The following is a 15,692-nucleotide window of genomic DNA, read 5'->3' on the forward strand; positions in this document are numbered from 1 at the left end:
ATTCTTCAGAGTTTAAATGACACATCCTAAACCATTCCAAGCCAAAAAGGGCAAGCGCCAGTCTTAAAGATGGCAAGAAATTCTCATAAGAGCTGCTGTGAACAAAGCCAGCCCCAGTAGCTAAACCAGAAGGGAATATAACGTAATTACTTCCAGTGTTCTCAGGGGCCTTGCTCATATTCCTAACCATGAGAAATAAAGTTATGCTTCACTCTTCTCATTAACTAAGCTGTTTCTTTCCACAGGTGTGATGTAAGAAGAAATAAAATTATGGAGGCAGAAACTGTCTTCAGGAGGACTGTCACCGGGTCACTTAGCTTCATTGTGCAGAGTGGCTATATGTGAAAGCTGCTTGTTCACAAAGTAGTGGGGAGAAATATCTCCTCTCTTGCTTTCCTAGTGGAGAGCGTGCAGGCTAGCAGACAAAGAAGTCAGCTGGTCACTTCATCTTTGCAGATCTGGTGATCTCACCCTCTCCTCCCACTGTTACAGAGTAAAGAGCTGCTACAGTTTGACTGATTGGTTTCATTTTATTGCCTAGTCTCCTGACATATGAGAGAAAATAACATCCAGTTCTTGGCCACTTACATTAATTTGGAATTATTGGACACAAGCCAGCTGATGATGACAGTGTTTGGGATTTTCTTCTCCCTATAGAAAAAACAGTGCTGGACCGTTACATCAGTGCTTTTTAGCAAGGCATTAATAAATCATGTGAAGATTTCTGATACTGATACTCACAAGCAATATTTAGACCTCAAGTTCCTGAAAAAGAACCAGGTGCCTAAAAATATATATTTCAATGATTTCTTGTGAGTTGAGAATGTTTGCCTACTCTGTACTCTTTGATGGTATGAAATGAATTAATTACTTATAAAAACACTATGAAGAAGTTATGGTTTGATTCAACTTATGTTTGTATAAAAGCAGAACTAGTACAAATAGAATCTGCTTCATCTTAAGAACTGTTACTTATAAACAAAGTGCCTAGGTTTATTCATTGCTTATTTAATATTAGAGTTTAAATTTGCCTAGCAAGCAAAGAAAAATGTTGGTAACACCCCCTGTTGGTTGGACTGATTATCTACAGAAACGGATGCTGAAAAAGATCTTATATGCACAAAATCTATATAAGGAACTTGTGAGAGAAAAAAAATGGGGAGAATGTTGAATAACTATTTCAGAACTGTGTCACTTGATATACCTTGCTATTTAGTGCACTGGCAAACTGCTAAAAAAAAAATTGATACAGTTTGGGTCTTGTGTTTCTTCATTGCTTTATGGTTCTATATCCAACTCTGGATGTTCTGCCACCCTGTTTCTCTCTTGCTTTAAACAAAAGCTGCTGCTTTGACCAATTGTAGCATGTGCCAAGACACAAGACAGATGCTCCAATGGTGCAGTTGTGCACCCTCAGAAGAAATTTCTTATTATTGGAAAATAAATGATCTCTGAACTTGAGATTAAAGAAAGGATTTACTCTTCCTTTGTTTATTCTCCTGATGCAGACAAAGGGTAGCTGCCTCAAAATGTCCACGTACTCATAATCCAGAGGGGAGATATGTGATTAATGCAAAGGATTAGGCAGAAGAAGATACAGATTTTTATTCTTACCCTCCACTGTCAGCTGGGCAAGTCTCCTACCTGTGAGATGCATTATTTCCACTCCTTAGTGGAGCTGGCAACGGTAAATCTCCATTCATGAACAGAAGGTTTAGAAACAAAATGAAAATTTATGTTTGATTATTCAAACTCTTTTCAAAGGACATTCTCAAGTAACTTGTGGTCCTCCTTTAGAAACAAAAGTATTTCACTACTTTACAAAGAAGAAGCTGCAAGGATGGACAGGAAGAACACCATGGGATACCTAAACTTCTCAGAAGGCAGTGCCCCTAGCAGGTGTCAAGCAACTAACAGCAGGGCAGGTGGAAAAGGGACTGAAGAGTTCCCACTGTTTGCAGAACTGGGAAAACAAAGGCAATTTCCTCTTCCCCACTGTTAGGAAGAAAGTCCCATTACAGATGTTACCACACTGCAAAATCTGTCTTCACTGCCAAAGGGTTTTGAAGGGCAGCCTTACACTAACATGTGCTGGCCAGTGCATCCTGGTACATTTTGAGATGGCTTTTTATCAGTGTGGAATTGCATTTCATTCATTTATTTATTATTGATTCTCTTACTAGCTTAAGACCTGGCACTGAATTAGTCTCAAAAGGTAGCTAATAAATAGAGGTAGGCTGTGGGCTCTTGCTTAGTATTCTCCATGATCTACGTTGCCTAACTTTTCTTCTCTACGTGGATCCACTGTGGATCACGCTAACTAGCTGCCTCCAAAGCAAACCTGCTAGAGAAGCAACAAGCCACAGGCAGCAGTGACATGAGCTAGTCTGTGGCAATATGGGGTTGGGAATTAGTCCTTTGCCCTCTCCTTTTAGCAGTCTAGATGTAGCGAAAGAAGGGAGGAAGGGAGGAAGGGGAGTGAGATGGTGGGAAGGCTTTATTTTTTTTAATTTCACATCAAACTGCATGAGTAAATAAAATGTTGTGTTAGAGATACACAGATATTCTACAAAACAGCCTTCATGACTGACATATTCTGGGCTTCTTTTTGTTTTAACAGTTTTTGCTGTAGTAGAAGTCTGTGCTCCATCTCCATCTCCTAAAGTTTCTGACATAACCATCAGGGCTGTGTTAACAACTCAGAATGACTCAGTAATGTTCTTCTGCCAGATCAAACCGAACTGTCCCAAACCGAGCACAAACAACAACGTTTCAGTGAGACACTTCAAATATGCACTTCTGAAAATAAACATTATCCCTTATTTCCTATGACCTTACAAGAAGAGTCACGTCTTGAAATATTTCTAGGAAAACAAAAATAGTGATCGTTATTGGTCAAAGTCATCTCCCTCTAAAATATTATCTAGCAATGACGGTTTAAATACGATCACAGATTTATACCAGAAATAACATTTATTGATATTTTTTTGCTAAGGTCTATTTTTGTACAAGTGAAATGATCCCATCCAATGACCGTGCATGCAATATCACTCAAAAGAAAAAGAACAAAATGAAAAATAAACCCATTCACTTTTTCATATGTTTCTGTCATTGTTTCTTCTAAATCTCAGAGATATTTATGCTTAAACGAGAGTCAGACACAGTTCATGATGTTGTCTCAGCTCTACATTTGTAGCAGTACAATGCCATTAGTCATTCCCCGAACCACAGCCATTAGAGATTGAAGTGACCTTTTAATGTCATCATGTTGTACCCTGATTCCTACTATCCATGGCAACAGACTAATGCCAAACACACAATTATGACTTCACTGCAAAGTGTGGCAAAGGAGAAGCTGATTTCCAGTTTTAAGCTAAATTTCAGAAGGCAGAGGCCTAGCCTTTGCCATCCAAATGAAAGTTGTGTTTCATCTTCAAGTCATTCAACAGTCAAGACTTTGCTTTGGTACCTAAATAGAAGATTGGTTGTTTACCTTGGGCAGAGGAGGGAAAATAAAAATGGCCAAGTCATAGAGAAATTGGTGTTTGATCCAGGAACCTTCCAAGCCAAGGACAGGTTTTTTTTGTAAAGCTGGGTGAGTGGACGTGACGTGGCTTATCTTCCTTCCTTACCCCCACTAAAAAGTGAAGGTCCCAGGCTTGTGGGGATGGGGTTATAGACAGGCCTGTGTCCATTCAATATAACGTGAGGCTCCAGCTTGAACTGCATCCCAGCTGTATCCCCCATCCCCCTGAAGGAGCTACTCTGTTCTAGATCAGACTCAAATAATACTACTGTAACATGATGAGAAGAATAATCAACCCTCCTTTATTTGCTACAGCAAATTTATTTCAATCACAAGAAAAATTACATAGGAGTTGTTTGAAATCAAAGCATAATCGCATCAAGATCATGTACCAAGAATTGAGATGTGTGACTCAATTTCATAGCTGGACTTTTCTCTCTAACAGTATTTAAAGGAAAATTCAGAAAGAATTAAAAACCTCATGATTATGGCAGGGGTTTAGAGGTCTATAGCATCTCATCTCTGGTATAAATCCACAGGCTATTGCAGCCAGAGACCTGTGGTATTATAGCACTAGCTAAGCACAAAGTGCTTAAAAAGTGCTTAGACAAAGACATGTGTGAAAGGGAAATTATTTTGTAATGAAGAAGGCTCATTTTCCACTGACATCTCAGTAATCAAACAAAATAAGAGAGAGATACATTTGTAATTTTAAATTTGTCTTTATTGAGACCAATTCATATTGAAATAAAAGAGATAATACATTGAATTACATAATTTCCCTTAAAAAGGACTAAATACCACCGTGTAAGGAATTACTTAGGGAGCTGGCCCAGAGCTTTGTAAAATGCAGTGTTGGGAAACGGAGCATCTGTGGTTTTATATTTCAGGGATGATGCAAGATTTTTCAACCTTTAAATTACAGCTTGTGCAAGCAGTACTCTGTTACTTAACTCTAATAGATTTGCAGATGTGTCCATCTCCAAGGTAATGGGCATTGCATTTCTGTCATTCAAAAGACTGAGATACAAAGTAAAATCAAAGAATGAATTAATCCTACCCTCTCATTCTCTAAAAGCTTCTAAACACTAGTTGGAGAGATTCTAGCAAAGATAATAATAGATTTTTAAACAGATACTCTTTAAAGGGTTTACAGAAAAAGGTAAGAATTATTCATCTCTATATTAGAAACAAAAGACACAAGAGGGCTTTACTTGAACTAGTTATACAGGCAATTACTGTCAAAGCTTAGTATAAATCTGGTCCAAGGTCTAGGCCTTACTATTACCTCCCTCCTCCTCTGCCCATCCCCTGAAAAAATCCAATATGAGAGGTTAGACAGAAGAAGGAAAGAAGGGAAGAAGGAGGGAAGGAAGGGAGGAAGAAAAAGGAAGATTGGCTCTGGAAAGTAAGAGCTGATAATATTTTATGACAAGGTTAATATACATTTTTCTTTGTTGAACATAAAGCTTATAAAAAGCTGCATATGTTTATAACTGATAATATCTGCAGTGATGCAAGCTAAAATAACAGTTCTTTCTCAGGAATGAAGGCTGAGTTCAATGAAAGGACATAACATTATGTGTGTACAACCACTGGGAAGCACCAACTGGCATTTTCCCTTTCGACCTGACACGACAGTGTTACATTCCAACGGGAAACATTGCCAAGTCTCAGTTCAGCATAAAAACAACAGTGAGGAAAATATTCTGTAGCAAACAAACAGAACTAAAAATTGTTTCAGTAAAAGGAGTCATGTTTGGAGCCAACAGCATCTCTGAAAGTCTGTTTATTCTGTTGCCTCAAATCTGACAGGCCCATGATGAATTAAATGAACCACAATTAAAAGAAGTGTTTGAAGTGAACTAGAAACGCTTTGTTTCCTTTTTTCACACTAGGACTCAGCTGACTTCATACCTCATCACAAGATGCAAGGATGTGACTCTGCTCTACTTACTGCATGACAAAATCTTAAAAAAAAAGGCCATGATAAAATTAGAAATAGAAATCTTAGAAGCTTAATATTATGCAAGTTACTCCTTAATACAGTAAAAAGATTTTTTTTGTGCACTTCAGCTTCATGATTTGGAGCTTGTGGCTGTCAGTTTACAGGAATAAATCTCAAAGGAGAGCCAGGTTTGTGTGGGGCTAAGATAAACTGCTGCCTCAGCTCTCTTTATGGTCTCTTTGCATTGGATTGGAAAGATCGGGCTATTAACCTGCTCTCTCTGAAATAAAGGAAATAGTATCTCTTACTTGTAAACACATGAGATTTTGGCAGTTTTTCAAAGGTGTTAGTTGAAATGAATCTTCTGAAAATGAACCTCTCTTCAGTATCGTTTTTCCTGCTCAACAAAAATTTTCAGACTCTCCTCCGTAAAACTCTGATCCCTGAGAAATCTTTTATTTCCCAGAAAGGACAGGGAATAAAAGCATTGTCTGTAAAAAAGAAGCACCACTGTCCCTGTACAGCAAACCCAGACTTCTCTCCTGGGTAGAGAAGGGTACACCAATGAAGTCCTTTCCGAGGGGCCCCCTCCTCACTTGTACTGCCACTTCCTGGGCTGTGAGGGGAGAGATGAAGATTCCCCAATTCGAGGTGCCCCACCAGCTCCAGAGGAAACTGTGGATCCAGTATGACATCCAGGAACATCCTTAAAAAGAAATCCACCTGGTTATTATGTCTATAGTGGCAAACTGACAGACCCTGACACTGCTATTTTGCCATCTATTGTTAAATAGCTAAAAGAGGCCCTGCTATGGCTCTGGCTCTGACCAGCTAGCAAGCCAACAAACAAACCCTCAGCATAGATCCAGAGTTAGAAAAGCCTGGGGACTATTTCCCAATAGGTAGCTTGAATGTAGCAAGCTTCTTTACGAGGCTTCAGTAGTATGAACAAGACTATTCCATGCCAGCTGGCCAGGGGACCAGAGCATGGATTCTGGCACTGCTGAATTTACAAGTACAGGAGTAGCCCTTGTGTCTCATGCATTGATGGGACAAAATCCATAATGTTTACTGCTAGGAATGGGATGAAATCGGTATGACTCCTAACATTAATAGCACTTGTGGAAGGGCCAGGAGTCTTAGAGAGCTGAAAAAAACCCCCAGTTTACACCCTGTAGCTCTATAAGGGCCAATGGTGATTTCAGTAGGGAGGAAAGCAGATGGAGTGAATGGATGTGCTGTTCTGAGGAGAGAGAGAGGAAACAGCCTCCCCTGCCTCCCCTCACCCCTGAGCATTTTGGACATTTAAAAGTCTGAGGAATTTTTTGTCCCACAGTGTTTGCAGATGTGGGAAATTTTCAAGATTCAAGTTTTTTTTGGTGTTCCCTTCTATTTTGGTAAAGTAGTTCCCATGGCTTTGGGAAATGTTTGCATTATAGCGAGCTGAGGTGAGCTTTGCAAGTCATGGACTTTTGTTATAATTTCAAAATGCTGAGTAAACTGTCCCAAATTTGCCAATTTTTAGACAAACTATTGTGATGTGTCAAGGGCTAATCAAGCAGAATGGAAATGAGTGAATGCATATCTACTATATCACCAGTCTTTAAACTCCTTTAAAATACATTTACAATCTGTAAACAAAGTAGACCAGCAAATTCAGTAGCAAAAATAAACCCGTTTTAATAATTTGAATTTCCTGGAAATGTTAACCTCCTCTCAAGCTGCAGTTACAAATCCTAAGCAGTCAGGCTGGCAAATTTTAATAATTGTTTTTTCTCCAAAGAGAGAGTGTTAATTTTATATCATTACAGCTTTTTGAGATTATTCAATTGGCCAGGTTAAAAACATGTTTCCATTCCCTTCAAAATTACTTTGAAACAAATAAAGATTATTTCAATTGCACTCATAAATGAAGAAAAAAACGTATTTAGACTCATTAGTTTTAAGTTCCTTCCCTCTATCATTCTTACCACAACTAAGTCAAAAGAGGCTATCAAACACTGCCCCTTCTTTAGGAATTCATTAAAACAGATTAAATGCTATTCCTCTCATTTAATGACTGTTTCTCTCATTTAATTAGTAGATAAATTTAGTTTTGGTACACACTGAATCACTAAAGCATATTAACAGCTATTTCAGCTAGGTGTTAATTTAAACCCCCAGACAGAAAACATTTTGCATGTCCCTGAGCCAATATTGATGTGGATATTTTCCTTTTAAATAAAGTGAGATAAATTGAAAGTTGATTTTATCCTACATCTACTTTCACTGAAGTTTCTGCATTTCCTGTACTAACCTGTTCTGCAACGGCATTTTCAGTAGTAAATAACACACTAGATTCTAATGAAAGATAAAAGATCTTAAAGCATTTCTTACTGCCATATGAAATAATTTCTTCACCCATTACCTTCTCACCACATCTTGATTAAAATGCCACACCCATGTAACAACTCATAAAGACATTATATAGAACAGACACATTTAGGGAATGTAGGTCCCTGTAAGCAATTTTTGTTTCCAGCAGGAGTCTCAAGAAATGATCAATTTGATAGAGATATCTTGAATGTGGGTTTAAGATGGTCAGAGGAGAGAAAAATCTATGTCCTAATTTAGTGGTGTCACTTGATGTGGCACCTGCTGTCCTGGTGGCAGCAGTGCTTTTGGACTTGGCTCTACAAGGATGCCTTCCCACTGCACCCCAGAGCAGAGCTAATCCTGACAAGTCTGAATCAACTAATGATTTCATACCACGGGAAGCCAAGGTGTGGAATGACGGCAGACTATAAGGTGCCAAGTACCACAGATACACCAGAGATGTGTATGTGAAGTGAAAGATGAACACTGAGACATCCTTCAGAACTACTTTTCTTCCTACCTAAAAGCAGCTGGGGTGGAAGCAGTACTGTGACAGAGTGTACGCCTCTGTACCCAACACTGCAACACCAAATCTTCTGCTTGACTGCTCTCTACCCCCAAAGTCACGTAGACTCACCAGTCACCTTCTGGTTTGGTTTTAACATCCTTCATATAGGTTGATCTTCCATACGTATTCCAAGTGTCACACCAACTATAATCTGATGCCTTTCATCTGCTTCACCTCCTCAAGGGTCCCAACTCAGTAGCTGACCAGAAAATAAGTCTAACTGCAATAAAGTGAGGTTCCATAAAAATAGCAACTGAATCTTGTAATTTTTCTTCATGTACCCTCCAAAAGCAAAGATGATGATGGAGTTACTCACTCTGAGTCAAATTACATAAAAACTAGGGCACTCACCAGGACCTGGGACATAGTTCCACCTCCCTCCTGAGCCTGATGGAGGCTCAAATCCACATGTTTCATCTCTGAAAAGGTAACCTAACTGTTTGGCTACAAGTCATGCAGAGAAATGAACAACTGGCAGCGTTGCACAGTATCACAGCTCCAAGAAATGGAGGAAGGAGCATCTGAATCCAGAGTAGTCTCACAGTGAAGGATTTATCTAGGAGGTAGAGAAGGTGGGTTTAGACCTCTGACTCCCTCAGACCTAAAGCAGAGGAAGGGTTTGAATCTCAATTTCTTAGCACTTGATTATGTGATGAAATGATAAAAAAGGGAATGCCTCCAGGTGAATCTTATCACAAGTAAGTAGAGGTACTTATTCCAGAGAGCATGAGAGGACTTTAGACTTACTTCTGAGCCAGCTGTGTCTCTGCTGTCTGCTCCCTGCTCAGACCACTGACTACTCTGGATCTGTTACCAAGGCATTTCATTGTTTAGGTAGACTACACACATAACATTAGATCCACCAGCATGCCTGAAATGCAGGTATTTTGCCATCTTCATGCCTGGGTTCCTAAGACCTGGATTCATCTTATGTGTCTGGACATTTAACTGATGTGCCTAGAGGTTTCTGTAGTCTATTAAGAGCCTAGGCTCTAGGAAGTGTCTCAAATCTGAATTACTATCTGGAGATGCCCCTGGGAATCCATTAGAGTTCCAAGACTTAGGTGCATGCCCAACCTCACATGCTCCATCTCTAAGACAAGCAAGACAACAAAGCAATTGTCTGTCTTGGTTTGCAGATGAATGAGCTACAGGTGCAGAAGCCAGAAGGGAACTACTGTGTGCTCCACCAGCTCTCCCCTACCTGGGCAATCAGGGATAGAGGACTGCAGAGCACGCTAACTTATCTTCCGCTGCTGATTAGGTTGCTGACAGCACCTGGTTCCTAATTTAGGTATTCTAAGAGGCCAAAAGGGAAATAGGGTGAATAGGTGCCTTTGTATTTATCAGATCTAGTCCTGCACTGGATTATATCACTTGATTCTGTGTCACAGAATTTTCTGTATTTCCCTGCAAGTATTTCAAGCTGCTGGAAGGACTGTATTTCATTCTTTTGCTTATTTAAAATATAATAATTTATGTATATACATAGATGTGAGTCAGAGACCCATTCTTCCGTTTACAAGCTACAATGTGATTTTAAAAAATGCACTAATTTATTTATAATTATTATATTCTTGAGCTGAAAGACAAAGGATGAATGAATAAAAAGCATTTACTGGTGATATGTGACATCAAAAGCGATTGGTTGCAAGAAAGGTTACAAAAACATGCTGCTAACCTCATTCTACATTGTTCTTTAAATTCTAGTGGGTAGGAAGAGGACTTCCTTAGAAAATTGTTTCTCTTGATGTATTACCAGTTTTGAATAGAAGATTCCAAAAGTTATTGCTTTACTAACAGAGAGATACATTTTGGCCAAAGTTCTGGAAAAATTAAAGAGGTCATCAGCAAGACTTCATCTTATAAAAATTAATTGCAAGGACTTGTTCAAAGATGTAAAGTCTGACCAGTTGGATGACCCAAGCCTGCAAATTAAATGACATTCCTGAAGAACAATTCACTTTTAATGTTCAGAATTACAAGGAAAACTAAATAAATTGTTAGGTATCCCACAGTTGAGCTAGTGAGAATTTTGGAATTGTCATCAGGTACACTCAATGAGTTTGCTGAACTATATGGTAATGCAAATGAGACCACAGTGACACAAAAGGCCTTGCACTGACTTTTTTTTTTTTTTTAATTTAATGGGAGTATTGTTGAGACTTGCAATTCTGCAGAGAAAAAAATAAAAATAATATAAAAGGCTTTGCAGTAAGAAACAAGGCACAAAAAGACTCACAGACCACTTGCTATGCCAAATCAGATAATGTACTTGGCCTAGTGGTGTCATATCATGAAGTACTAGTTAGTCTTGCTTTAAATGCTTGCTCAATGCAGAAGCACTATTACCCTTAGGAAAGTAATGTAAAACCTGCAACACCTCAGTTGTCTAGGTAGAGACCTTTGCACAGCTTCAAAGGCATCAAGGGACTCCTGAACTGCAGTGCACAGAGAGGCTTTTTTTAGTCCATCCTTTGTTTTCTGCTCCCTCCTAGATTTCCCCCAGCTGAGGTACAAAGAAGGCACAGACCCTCATTCTGCCCCTCGCATCTACCTTGATGAACCTTCTAATAAGCACTTGGGGAATTTATCCCAGCCACAGTGCTGACACTGCAAAGTGTACTTACCACTCAGGGGTTTTTTTGCTTATCTAATTTAATTGTAGAAATTCTGCCTTTCAAAACATAGATATAATGCCATCAGATAATAAGATAAGGAATATTATTATATAGTTATTTTTATACTGAAATTAGATAGGTATGTCCTGGTCTGAATCTTACCAAACTATTTTTCTACATGTTTGGTGTTTATATATTTACATTCCATAGGCGCATGGGAAACCATTGTAAATATTTGTGGTCCTTTGGACAAGGAGACCTGAAAATTAGGAGAAAGTAGGTTTCCAGTATTGCAAGGAAGACTGTGAACACTTGCTTTCCTAAATGAAATGCGCCTATTTTCACTTTGAAGGCTTGCCAAGTGGTAAGAGTAAATTAAAGTACCTGGCAAACACAGGCTGGGGGTGCATCTGAACTGTCAGTTGGGCTTGCTTCTATTGCCCATGTGCACATGCTGGGTCTTTTATGGGATGGAACAACTTGGTCTCCGCCCAGCTAAAACCTGGAACTGATTCAGTGATAAAACCATCTCAGGGCCTGCTCCAATAAGCATCATGGGTGGAAGCAAGCCAGCTCCCACCACCTCCACCTGGCCCAGCCTTCCAAAACCATTCTACCAGGCAGTGAGCTGTCATAATATATAACTCCTTATGCAAACACACCCTTGGCATCACACACAAATACACCAGTGTTAGAGTGAGTAAGTGGCTGCAAGGGATAGGTGCTGCACCAGTGATAGCCAAGTGCTAGGATATGGCCAGGCTGCTCAAGGGGGTGTGCAGCAAGTTGTAAGATGAAATTCACTAGTTGGAGAACTGGGAATCCATCCCTGGAGCAGGTGGTAGTACCAACACAGACACAGTCATCCTTTCCTTGCTGGATCCTTAAAGACAGAGGTTGTACACAAGCCAACCCCAGAAAGCCTGCAACTGAGAGAAGCCTAGTGATGCCAACTAATAAAATTTATTTGAAGCGCATTTCCTCCCAAGTGTTAGCTCGAGAACCAGTATCAGCTGGTCATGTACTGAATGCCTTGCTTACTTGATTGGGGGGGGGAGGGAGGGTGTTGTTTTGTTTTTATTTTAATGACTGAGATGGCCTGCGTTGAATGCTGTAGATCAGGTTTGGTTAACCAGCATTGCTCCAGGGCTTCATGCTGTGTACAGATTCCTGCACTGCACAGCCTACTTCTTGTTTGGTGACTTCTCCCTAATTCATTGTCCACTTTCACCCCAATGCCTGTTTCTATTTTCTGTGCTTTTTGTGGTTTTGTCCAAATGCCTTACTATCTGTTTTTTCTAGGATCTGAAAACAATTTTGTTATTTTTATCTACTCTTATTTCTAATTGTATTTTGCTCTTCTTTATGTCAACTCTGATAACCTGCAACACCCCACCTTGTAAGAATACAAACACATTGTTTAAGGGTTAGGGGGTTTTTTAGGTCATTAATGATGATAACACTGAACTCTATAGAAGACTAGTAGACATCATCTAAATTCAATACATTGCTCAAAACTGGTACTCTAACCTATGTAACAGAATTTATTGCAGAATTTATTTGGAATAACTATTTAAAAGAATAACAGCTAATTTTTAAAATAGTTTATTAAAATCCACAGAAGAACTATACCACTTTCTTCCTTTCACTCAGTAATTTGTTCCAGCAAACCTTTTACTGAATCATTAGTGTAATGTAAACCCACTGTGTGCAATGCTTTTCTTATACTTTCTTTTATCTGTATATTTTTTTTATATACTAGTCCCATCAGTAATGGAGTTTAAAACAGAACTGACTCAAATTGTTTTCAAAATGCCTTACATTTTTACTTTTTACTGAAAGGTAATCTTTTCTGATTTTGTTAATGAGATAGCTTACCCTCTTAGCATTTTAATTTAACCCAGATTTATAAACCATTCCTGCTTTTACAATATTTATAAATTTGGAGGGAGCAGAGGGGTATTCGGAGGCTTTGAGGCAGTCCTTGTCCCTGCCTCAACACTCTGAGCAGCTCCCTCTACACTTTTTTGGCTGTCCTTGTCATTTTACGTTGTAGTCCCTGATCTCGGCTTTAATAAAGAACTCATCCAACCTGTCCTGGTTTCAGCTGGGATAGAGTTGATTTTCTTCCTAGTAACTGGTACAGTGCTGTGATTTGGCTTTAGTCTGAGAATAATGCTGGTAATGCATTGATGTTTCAGTTGTTGTGAAGTACTGCTCATACAATGTCAAAGACTCTTCAGCTTCTCCTGCCCTGCCAGCAAGAAGGCTGGAGAGGCACAAGAAGCTGGGAGTGGACACAGCTGGGACAGCTGATCCAAACTGGTCAAAAGGATATTCCATAGCACCTGATGTCATGCTCAGTACATAAACTGGGGGGTGGGGTGGGGGTACGGAAAGCTGGATGGGAGCTAGCTGATATTAAATACAAGTATTTTGCTGTAACTGGATACTATTTTTCTCATTTTTTCATTCAGTAACACTAATAAAGAAGCAGATTAAGAATTTCAGCATTCAATGTAATATCTATATTCTAAACTTGTTTTCTAATCAATCTTCAAAAGCCCATCTATGATGGTTTGTTATCCAGTGATGGCCAAATTATCTGAGATTCTCTCACAAGAAAGTTATTTTGTTACTAAGTCTTTCATGCTCCTAGTGTGCTATAGACAAGTCTACTGAAATGTCTCTCATTTCTCATTCATTCTATCTTTCCCAAGACAACTTCCCACCCAGGCTTTACTTTCACTTCACATTTAATCCGTAGTGCACATGACCATGCTATTCTCTCCATCTTGCACCACCTCCTTTCTCCTACATTCTTTAGCCAACTGTAATAAAATGTAAAAGCTCTGGAGTGACCGCAAGTTATTGCTGACCTTCTGTATTGGTTGGTTTAAAACTATGCATTAGTGTTATAGTTGTGAGCTACTCACAAGCCAGCAGTGCACCTTGGCAAAAGATGCCAAAGATGGCCAACAGCATCTGGAGCTGCATTAACAGAACAGCCAGCACTTGTTAGACCACATGAATAATACTGTGTCCAATTTTGGGCCCTCAGTACAGAAGGCATCAATAAACTGGAACGAGTTCAGTGAGGACAACCAGGATGGTTGAGGCTGCACTTGCCGCATGAAGAGAGGCTGAGGGACTGGGGCTGGTTCAGCCTGGAGAAGAGATAGCTCCTGGGGGACTTGCCAGTAGTCCCTGGTACAGAGATGACAGGAAGGAGACGGATCCAGGAGTTTCACAGCACTGTGTGGCAGGAGGATGAGAGGCAGCAGACATAAATTAATGCAAGAGTGGTTCAGGCAGGATATGAAGAAAACCTTTCCTCCCCATGAGAGCAGTCAGGCGTGGAGCTGGTTGGCCAGAAAGGTTGTGCCATCTCCATTCATGAAGGAGACAACTGGATAAAGCCCTGAGCATCGTGGTCTGACCTCAGAGCTGGTCATGCTTTGAGCAGGAGGTTGGATTAAAGACCTCCCAAGGTCCTTCCCATCTGAATTATACTGTAATTCTATGATTACAAAGATTGGCCATGGACCAGTATTATCACATAATATCATTGTCATAGATCCCCTTATTAAAATTGTTCAGATTTACCATTTAACTGGTTAGCAAAAAGACTAAACTTCACCACTTGTAATAGGGATAGCTGATGGTGAGATCTACAGCTCTGGCTCATTTCATATACTCTTTGCTATTGTGTAGAGACACTAGAGCACATTCATGCTCTTGTTCTTTGCCTTCTGTCTCCTAGCAACTCCATCTGCTGCCTTATTTTGTATGTTGGAAGTACAAGTCAGATTTCTTTTTTTTTAGTTCAGGGAAGGCTGCTCCTTCCCTTCTTCCAACCTAGCTTAACACACGGTTTTATATTTTAGATGCTGGAATGCCTTTTGCCCAAGTAAAATTCATTTAATTCTGCACTCTGTCATGACTAGACCCTCTTTTCCACAGATCTAGGTGAGTTCTTTACCCACGGCTTCTTGGCGACATAGGAATTCCAGTGACTATTAATATTGTCAGTTGTCTCTAAGACTCATTAATCCACCTTTGGTTTGAAGGAATGTTTCTGTTGTTTTTTACCTGTATTGTTTGGTCTTTCATGAGCTATAATTAGACATTCTCTGGCATCCATAATTCACACAAATCTCTATTACTCATTCGCTGGCACATGACATATTTCCTTGCCAATATTTGTGGAACACACTGTGAACAGAGTGGCACTGAGAAGTACGTAATAAAGAGTGCTTATCCTGTACATGCCTGTCAGTTACACACCCGCTAAATTTAACTCATCTAGCTCCACTGTGATATTTGTATCCTCGACTACAAGTGATTAACCATCACTGAAACATAATTTCTTATCCATCCAGTGGATAAAACATCACAGTATTGGGTGATGGATAGAAAAAAGGAGGGAAAAATCAGTCTGCACTTGGAGGATGACGGCATCTCAAGAGAGCACATTTCACCTTTCTTAAAACACTTGATAATTTACACATAGAGGGGTGACTTTTATCCACAAAATAACAGGCTGAAACCTAAGCCTTCTTTGTAGCCTACAGAAACATCATGATGACTTTCATGTATTTTCAATAGAATTGGAGCTGAACCTTTTTTTGCAGAGGTCACTGGCTTCATAGTCTGAGTATTCCCCCTTTAATA

The 15,692-nt window shown here is 39.5% G+C and overlaps 1 long non-coding RNA gene across 1 annotated transcript in view; it reads right to left on the minus strand.

The window, feature by feature from the left end:
• Positions 1-4,232: 4,232 nt before the first annotated feature.
• The window catches only part of LOC115604255, a 66,323-nt gene continuing 54,863 nt past the window's right edge, over positions 4,233-15,692 (minus strand). The window contains exon 3 of the long non-coding RNA XR_003990194.1: positions 4,233-6,180. This is a non-coding gene — a long non-coding RNA (uncharacterized LOC115604255). The remainder of the gene's footprint in view (positions 6,181-15,692) is intronic.

This window comes from Strigops habroptila, chromosome 2 (genome assembly GCF_004027225.2).
Source record: "Strigops habroptila isolate Jane chromosome 2, bStrHab1.2.pri, whole genome shotgun sequence".
Classification (NCBI taxonomy): Eukaryota; Metazoa; Chordata; class Aves; order Psittaciformes; family Psittacidae; genus Strigops; species Strigops habroptila.